A 10,428-nucleotide genomic window follows, 5' to 3' on the forward strand; every position below is an offset into this window, starting at 1 on the left:
TTCTGTAAAATAAGAACAACCACTTTACAGGGTCTTTGTGAGGAATAAATTGGTATGATAAATATCATAGGCGGGCTTCCCTGGTGGCGCAGTGGTTGAGAGTCCGCCTGCCGATGCAGGGGACATGGGTTCGTACCCCGGTCTGGGAAGATCCCACATGCCGCGGAGCGGCTGGGCCCGTGAGCCATGGCTGCTGAGCCTGCGCGTCCAGAGCCTGTGATCCGCAACAGGAGAGGCCACAACAGTGCGAGGTCCACGTACCGCAAAAAATATATATATATATATCATAGGCTTTGTACACAGTAGATGTTCAGTTCATTATCCCCTTTCCTCAAAGCAGCCTACCCATTGGCTACCACAAATAGCCTCTGGATATTTAGCCTGTGTGCTTCACCACTCTGACTCCCACCATTACAACAAAAACTACTCAACTAGGCCCGTCCCTTGTCATCCAGCCTGGTAACACCTCATATTCATGTTCACATTTTTGTTCAAGCTGAAGAACTTTTCTTGCCTCCTCCCAAACTTCACTTACACATCTCTGCATTCCATGAATGATAATGGTTATAAATATGTTACTCTTCCAAAGTTCAATATTTATTTGCATTTAACTAGGGCCACCTAAAGACATACCACCTTACTCCAGGGATAGCACCTATTTTTGCCTGCCCAGGACCATGGAGCTACAGAACAAAATGATCATGATGAGTTAAATGAATAAAGGTACAAAAATTAGATCCTTGAATTCTAGTAAAATTTTCTTTCAAAAATTTCACACTGCCTCAAAGTGTTTGGGTTTATTTCTGAGAACAAAATAAAACCCTCCTTTTATCCATGTGTAAAGATAAAAATAGAGAAAAATAAATTCTAATCAACAAATACAATAAATAATAAAAGGTCAATCTCAAATCTCTATTTGAGACGATTAGAAAATCTTGAGTTGACTGGCTCTCTTGCACCTTCATCAAATAGTGACTCTGGTTCTCTAGTGATCTCCACATCTCCAGGGGAGGCATTAGTAGTCTCCTTGCTCTCCTTGCAACTTCAAGACCAAAAATCTCCCTTTATTATTTACCACAATTGTTGTCCTTTGAGATAAATGCCATATCATCCTCTCCTTCTGCTTTGATGCTATCTGTTGATCACTGCTTCAGTCCTTTTATGAGGACTCTAGCTCCAAGCTGCTTTAAGACTTTAAATTCGGATGTGATTTAGAGAGATTTTCATGTCCGTATAAATAGTCCAACCACTACCTTAGCCCAATTGTTCCTTGACCTTTTTAACTAGAAATAAATTTTTACAAACTCTGTTTCAGCCACCTGCTCCTCTGGCCACATCTGAACACTGCCATGGGCAAAAACTGCTTTACCTATGAGACAAAAATGCAGACATCTCCCTAATGGACCCCAAGACAATCTACCTTCTGTTCTCTTACTCCTTTTTCTATTCTTATTCTCTGACCTACAATAAGTCATTCAACCCCTCCTTTTATCCCTGTGCATAACTTCTCTCTCTCTTCACTTCCTCCTCTATCTAGTTTGGACACTATGGACCTCAATTTCTCCCTTTCCCAGGACTCTCAATTCCCTTATCCTTTTATCCGAATCATATCTGCACTACTAAACCCCAGTCCTGAAGCAATCTAAGCACCTTCATTCACTGCTATTGAACCCAAGCACCTGGAATTATTATTATTAGGCACATCTGTGTTTGAATATTTTCAGCTGCCCACTAACTGTGTGACCTTAGGCAAGTTACTTAACTTCTCTGAGCCAGAATTATCTGCAAATGGAGATAATAATACTTACTCTGTTTTCACCACAGGATTATTATGATGATGTATGTAAGGAACTACCTGGAACATAGTAAGTGTCCAACAAATTTCCAATATCTTCATTGTTATATTATCTTAAACTTGACTCATCTTCAACTACTTTGGTAAATCTACAGTAGAAGCAAGGAAATAAAGAGATACAGCATACAAATGATTTGAAAGAGCTAAGAACTATAGACCTTATGTAAATTTAACAGAGACATTTTTAAGGTACTTAGGGAACAAATCCACTGTCCAGAACATAGTGTCTCACAAATTCTTTTTTAATGCAACTAAAGGAAGCAAGAGAGGAAAGAAAAGACGATGCAGCCTAAAAAAATCAGCCCTGAATGGGTATCTCTACAATAGTGGGTAGAATATTTCAGGTTATCTCATAACAGTCCCAATATTCTCAACTTGTGATCTCTGACTATATTCCCAGACTCCCAGTATTAGCTCCCTTTCTGGATTATTCTTTCCAGGACCTTCTTATTAGGTTATTTGCCCTGTTATCTGTCCTAGCAACCTATCAATTACCTTGCCTTTTAGAGCACAAACTGTGCCCATCTTTGATTTCTATCTCTACCCAGTTCTAGTGCCACCTAAGGCAATAATTGTGAACATGGCACAGAAATGAAAGATCTACCTTCTCCTTCTAAATTTACCCTTAACACCATACTCACCATTTGAGACACTGCTACCAGACAGTAACTGAAGCACACAAAAAGATATGGATAATAGACATATGATAGACAGATATATATTTAGATACATAAATAGATGGATTCTAATTATATGAAAAGGAAATACAAGGGACTTCCCTTGGGGTGCAGTGGATAAGATTCCACGCTCCCAATGCATGTGGTTCGGGTTCGATCTCTGGTCAGGGAACTAGATCCCACATGCATGCAACAACTAAGAGTTTGCATGCCACAACTAAGGAGCCCACATGCCACAACTAAGGAGCCCACCTGCCTCAACTAAGCAGCCTGCATGCTGCAACTAAGGCCTGGAACAACCCAATAAATAATTTTTTTAAAAAAAACAGGAAATACAGGAGGTATCTGGAAAAAGTATGTCCTTTAAGCATAAGCCTTTATAAGGCAGATCTGCAAGGTGGACTTGATTCACCACAGGATTATTCCAGTCGGATTGGCATTACTAAGCATTACCAGGAGTGCATAAACCAAGTCAATGCTCTAAAGGCCACAGTGCTGGAGATGGAGGTCTTAGAAAATTTTGACTTTGGGCTCCCATTTCCACATACTATTTTTTTATCAGGCCACATCTGAACTATAGACAACCAAGCTAGTCATTAAGTTCAGCTTCTCTAGGCTGAAGTCCATAGAAAAAGGTAGTCTGTTCTCATTCTAGAATGATCTGGTCTTCATAATCATACTAGTTGCTGCTTGTGTGTTTGAGAAAAGATTGTCAAGGCAACTTGGGGTTGACGGAAGGAAGAGAGAAGAAACTGATAGGAACCATACATGGAAATCAGCAAACAGAGCTGCCCATCCAAACAGTAACAAAGGGACACTCCACCTCCAAATTGTTTTCTGCATGCCCTTGTGATGTCTATTTCTGAGAAGCAAGCTTTGGCCTCCACAAATTGGAAATTGGGAAATTAAAGGAAACAAATGAAACTATTTTTTTCTCACTGACAAGCAGCAAGATTCTCTTGTCCTAGGCCTACTTATAGTCTCCACAACCCCTTTCATAAAGGGTCTAGTAGAAGAGAACAATTTCAAAGGGAGTGTTATGTGATCCGTTAGCCTCAGCATTGTTAAATGATGTGCTAACCCAAATCAGGGCTATGGGGACATAGAAAGCATCATGAAGGGAAAGGTCTTATTTCCATGAAGTGCTCATGGAGGCTGACACTCTATGATATGGTTTGGGCTGAATTAAGGTTTTTTAAAATTTGTTTTTCTCCCCTAATCAGTTTAATATGTAGGCTCTATTGGTAATTTTCCTGACTCTCATTATGTACTTCCTTTTTAAAATAAAACAGAAAAATGCATATAAACAGACTTACTTATTCCATAGTGCCATCAATTCTCACCATATAAACAAGGAGATAAAATCCTTCTTCAATAAACTCTATGAGGTAAACAAAATTTTTATTAATGTGGGATTTTACTGTCCTAAGTACTATACTAGAAATCACATTCCCAGACATCAAGCACTGGGATGAAACAGATCTGATGTCTATTCTCTCCACATCTACCTCCCTCCCTAACCAACATATAACACACCAAGGAACTGAGCAATAAATTAGCAGGTAAAACTAAGTATTCTGAAGGTAGAGGGGAAAACAGGGAGAATCCCTAAACAAAGCATCATTTGTTCTCAAAAAGGTGTTACGCTGTTTGAATCATTCATTTGTTTATATTCCCCACACTGTTCTCCTCTTTGACCTTAGCTCATGGATCTGAATGATGTGTAGTTGAAGGAGTATATTTATATAATCCTATTCTGTTTCAGTAAGTAATATGGAAGTTAAAATTAGTTTTCCTAGTGGGGTGATTAGAAAGTAGGAGATGGACAGAATAAGTGAAATCAAAGGATAATTGTTATGTGAAGGCCATCTAACGAAAACAGAATAGCTGATAAGGGCTCTGTTTCCATTTCTTACCATTCTTATTATTTATTTGTTTGTGTATATTCCTTCGTTTCTTATTTATACTCTAGATTCTTTCAACAAGGATTTTTTTTTTTTTTTTTTTGTGGTACGCAGGCCTCTCACTGTTGTGGCCTCTCCCGTTGCAGAGCACAGGCTCCGGATGCGCAGGCTCAGCGGCCATGACTCACGGGCCCAGCCACTCCACGGCATGTGGGATCCTCCCTTACCGGGGCATGAACACATGTCCCCTGCATCGGCAGGCGGACTCTCAACCACTGCGCCACCAGGGAAGCCCTAGAGCTTTTAAAAGAAGGTTAAAAGGCCATACCAAATAATTTGGGTGGAGTGAGATAGGATTATTCCAGATATCTAAGTTAATATAATTTGAGTGTTCCTGGATGTGAAAACAAAAAGGAAAATGTGATAGTTATACAGTGACCACTGCCCAACAAATGAAAGCATAACAGTTTTTTAGGAAATAAACTATAAGCCACATGCAGGTAGGGACTATACCCATTTTGTGGTTAGCACAGGGCCTGGCACATGGTAGGAGCTTAATAAATATATATTGTATTAATGAATTAATGAAGTTTTAATGAGTTTATTGAGAGTAGGGACTATGACTCAACTCATTTGGTATCCCAAGTATTCATCAGTGGGTTATACATAGATATTCAATGACCATCTGTGGAATGGATGCATGGAAGAGAGAAAAGTTTTCCTGGCACTAGTCTCTAATAAGATTGTAGTAAGTGTATATGTATATTATGAACAGGGAAACACATTAAAGACTCAAGTTTTCAGTAGTAGCAGTTTTATAGGATCTGTTATGATGTTTGTCATTTGGTCCTATTTCATCCTTCAGTGAAAGTCAACGACATGATATTAACATCACAATCTTCTTATTGCCAAATAAAAATAACACTTTTCATTTCTTTACTCATTTACCTTTATGTCAGCATTTGATATTAGTAACCCTTCTTTCCTGAGTGGTCTCCTCCCATGGCTTGCATAATACTGTCTTTGCCAGTATTCCTTCTTATCTCTTCAGTCACTTTTTGTCATTCTCCTTTGAAGTTCTACTTTCTCTGCTTGCTTCTTGAATTTTGGTGTTTCTCAGGAACCTGTCCCTGTCCCACTTCTATTTTTACTCCAAATACTTTTTCTGGATGATTTAATTTATTCCCATGGGTTCATCTACCACCTCTAGGTTTGATTCCCCTTTCCTAAATCCAGATCTTTCCCCCAAGATTCAAATAAGCATATATAACTGCTTAATTGACACTCTCAACTGGAAGGTCCACAAACATCTCAAATTCAATATATCCAAAACTGAACTCATTATTGTTTCCTCCTCCTGTGTTCCCCATCTCAGTGGATGACACAAGTAGGCACCTAGTTGTCCATGACCCTCCTGTCCCTCACACACCATATCTAATAACGAAATCTTGACGATTCTACTTCTTAATTTGTCATGATTCTGTATATTCCTTTGACTCCCTCACCATCATCTCTTTGGTGGAATTCTGAAATAGCCTCTTAACTGAACTTTCTACATTTGTTCCAATGTACTACATGAACTGTAGCCAGAGTGATCTTTCCAAAACATAAGTCTCTTTCCATCTGACCAACTCCTACTTCTCCATCAGTTTTCAATTTATACGTGACCTCCTCCAAAAATCCTCTCTTGCCTCTGAAATCTGGGTTAGATAGCACTGCTGTGTTTTCTCATGCCATCCTCTCATACTTCCATCTCCATTATATTGCTTACCACATTATAATTGTTTATTTGTTGTTTCTTCTATTCAGTTTCAAGATCTGTGAAGGCAGGAAACCTATCTTTTTTATTGTTTTACACATTTTCCTAGAAAATTTTAGGTACACAATAAATATTAAATGAAGTTATACATCTGTCTAAAAACTCATTTTTTTCCAGAGAATGGTTTACAAGCACTTCTCTTAAGTATCAATTCCTCAACCCAGCTCAATTATAATATCATCTATCATTTGTTGGATATCTAGTATATACCAGGAACTGTCCCATGTGCTTTATGATTACCTTCGCCTTTTATCCTCAAACAGCCCTGAAACATAACTCTATTTTACAGATGAACGTAATGGAGTCCAAAAAAGTCAAGCCTTTGAGACAAGGGGAAGACGGCGAAAGAGTAAGACGCGGAGATCACCTTCCTCCCCACAGATACACCAGAAATACATCTACACGTGGAACAACTCCTACAGAACACCTACTGAATGCTGGCAGAAGACCTCAGACCTCACAAAAGGCAAGAAACTCCCCACGTACCTGGGTAGGGCAAAAGAAAAAAAGAAAAAACAGAGACAAAAGAGTAGGGACGGGACCTGCACCAGTGGGAGGGAGCTGTGAAGGAGGAAAGGTTTCCACACACTAGGAAGCCCCTTCGTGGGTGCAGACTGCGGGCGGTGGAGGGGGGGAGCTTCAGGACCACGGAGGAGAGCGCAGCAACAGGGATGCGGAGGGCAAAGTGGGAAGATTCCCGCACAGAGGATAGGTGCCGACCAGCACTCACCAGTCCGAGAGGCTTGTCTGCTCACCCGCCGGGGCGGGCGGGGCTGTGAGCTGAGGCTCCGGCTTCAGTCTGGCGGCGTGAACACAGCCTGAAGGGGTTAGTGCACCATGGCTAGCTGGGAGGGAGTCCGGGAAAAGGTCTGGAGCTGCCGAAGAGGCAAGAGACTTTTCCTTCCCTCTTTGTTTCCTGGTGCGCGAGGAGATGGGATTAAGAGCGCTGCTTAAAGGAGCTCCAGAGATGGGCACGAGCCGAGGCTAAAAGCACGGACCCAAGAGACAGGCAGGAGATGCTAAGGCTGCTGCTGCCACCGCCAAGAAGCATGTGTGCGACCACAGGTCACTATCCACACCTCCTTTCTGGGGAGCCAGTGCAGCCGGCCACTGCCGGGTTCCCAGGATCCAAGGACAACTTCCCTGGAAGAACGCACGGCACGCCTCAGGCAGGTGCAATGTCCTGCCGGTCTCTGCCACCGCAGGCTTGCTCCGCACTCCGTGCCCCTCCCTCCCCCCGGGTTGAGTGAGCCAGAGCCCCCGAATCAGCGGCGCCTTTAACGCCGTCCTGTCTGAGAGAAGAACAGACGCCCTCCGGCGACCTACATGCAGAGGTGGGGCCAAATCCAAAGCTGAGTCCCTGGGAGCTTTGATAACAAAGAAGAGAAAGGGAAATCTCTCCCAGCAGCCTCAGAAGCAGCAGATTAAAGCTCGACAAAAAACTTGATATACCCTGCACCTGTGGAATACATGAATAGACAACGAATCATCCCAAATTGAGGAGGTGGACTTTGAGAGCAAGATTTATGATTTTTTCCCCTTTTCCTCTTTTTGTGAGTGTGTATGTGTATGCTTCTGTATGAGATTTTGTCTGTATAGCTTTGCTTCCACCATTTCTCCTAAGGTTCTATAAGTCAGTTTTTTTTTTAATTTTTTTCTTAATAATTATTTTTAATTTAATAACTTTATCATATTTTACTCTATTTTATTTTAGTTTATCTTCTTTCTTTCTTTCTTTCTTGCTTCCTTCCCTCCTTCCTTCCTTCCTTTCTTCATCCCACTGTCCCTCCCTCCCTCTTTCTTTTCTTTCTTTCTTTCCTTCTTTCCTTCTTTCCTTCTTTTCTTCTTCCTTCCTTCCTTCCTTCCTTCACTTCTTTCTTTCTTTCTTTCTTTCTTTCTTTTTTTCTTTCCTCCTACTTCTACTAATTCTTTCTCTCTACTTTTTCTCCCTTTTATTCTGAGCCATGTGGATGAAAGGTTCTTGGTGCTGCAGCCAGGAGTCAGTGCTGTGCCTCTGAGGTGGGAGACCCAACCTCAGGACACTGGTCAACGAGAGACCTCCCAGCTCCACATAATATCAAATGGTGAAAATCTCCCAGAGATCTCCATCTGAACGCCAGCACCCAACTTCACTCAATGACCAGCAAGCTAGAGTGCTGGAAACCCTATGCCAAACAACTAGCAAAACAGGAACACAACCCCACCCATTAGCAGAGAGGCTGTCTAAAATCATAATAAGTCCACAGACACCCCAAAACACACCACCAGACGTGGACCTGCCCACCAGAGAGACAAGATTCAGCCTCATCCACCAGAACACAGGCACTAGTCCCCTCCAACAGGAAGCCTACACAACCCACTGTACCAACCTCAGCCACGGGGGACAGACACAAAAAACAATGGGAACTACAAACCTGCAGCCTGCAAAAAGGAGACTCTAAACACAGTAAGATAAGCAAAATGAGATGACAGAAAAACACCAGCATATGAAGGAGCAAGATAAAAACCCATGAGACCTAACAAATGAAGAGGAAATAGGCAGTCTACCTGAAAAACAATTCAGAATAATGATAGTAAAGATGATTCAAAATCTTGGAAATAGAATAGACAAAATGCAAGAAACATTTAACAAGGACCTAGAAGAACTAAAGATGAAACAAACAACGATGAACAACACAATAAATGAAATGACAAATACTCTAAAAGGGATCAATAGCAGAATAACTGAGACAGAAGAACAGATAAGTGACCTGGAAGATAAAATAGTGGAAATAACTATTGCAGAGAAGAATAAAGCAAAAAGAATGAAAAGAACTGAGGACAGTCTCAGAGACCAGTGGGACAACATTAAACGCACCAACATTCGAACTATAGGGGTTCCAGAAGAAGAAGAGAAAAAGAAAGTGATTGAGAAAATATTTGAAGAGATTATAGTTGAAAACTTCCCTAATATGGGAAAGGAAATAGTTTATCAAGTCCACGAAGCACAGAGAGTCCCATACAGGATAAATCCAGGAGAAATACCCCAAGACACATATTAATCAAACTGTCAAAAATTAAATACAAAGAAAGCAGAATAAAAGCAGCAAGGGAAAAATAACACACAAGGGAATCCCCATAAGGTTAACAGCTGATCTTTCAGCAGAAACTCTGCAAGCCAGAAGGGAGTGGCAGGATATATTTAAAGTGATGAAGGAGAAAAACCTGCAACCAAGATTACTCTACCCAGCAAGGATCTCATTCAGATTTGATGGAGAAATTAAAATCTTTACAGACAAGCAAAAGTTGAGAGAGTTCAGCACCACCAAACCAGCGTTACAACAAATGCTAAAGGAACTTCTCTAGGCAAGAAACACAAGAGAAGGAAAAGACCTACAATAACGAACCCAAAACAATTTAGAAAATGGGAATAGGAACATACATATCAATAATTACCTTAAATGTAAATGGACTAAATGCTCCCACCAAAAGACACAGATTGGCTGAATGGATACAAAAGCAAGACCCATATATATGCTGTCTACAAGAGACCCACTTCAGACCTAGAGACACATACAGACTGAAAGTAAGGGGATGGAAAAAGATATTCCATGCAAATGGAAACCAAAAGAAAGCTGGAGTAGCAATTCTCATATCAGACAATATAGACTTTAAAATAAAGACTATTACAAGAGACAAAGAAGGACACTATATAAGGATCAAGGGATCAATCCAAGAAGAAGATATAACAACTGTAAATATTTATGCACCCAACATAGGAGCACCTCAATACATAAGGCAAATACTAACAGCCATAAAAGGGGAAATCGACAGCAACACACTCATAGTAGGGGATTTTAAAACCCCACTTTCACCAATGGACAGATCAACCAAAATGATAATAAATAAGGAAACACAAGCTTTAAATGATACATTAAACAAGATGGACTTAATTGATATTTATAGGACACACCATCCAAAACCAACAGAATACACATTTTTCATAAGTGCTCATGGAACATTCTTCAGGATAGATCATATCTTGGATCACATATCAAACCTTGGTAAATTTAAGATAATAGAAATTTTATCAAGTATCTTTTCCGACCACAACGCTATGAGACTAGATGTCAATTACAAGAAAATATCTGTAAAAAATACAAACACATGGAGGCTAAACAATACACTACTTAA

Source organism: Globicephala melas, chromosome X (genome assembly GCF_963455315.2).
Source record: "Globicephala melas chromosome X, mGloMel1.2, whole genome shotgun sequence".
In the NCBI taxonomy this organism is placed as follows: Eukaryota; Metazoa; Chordata; class Mammalia; order Artiodactyla; family Delphinidae; genus Globicephala; species Globicephala melas.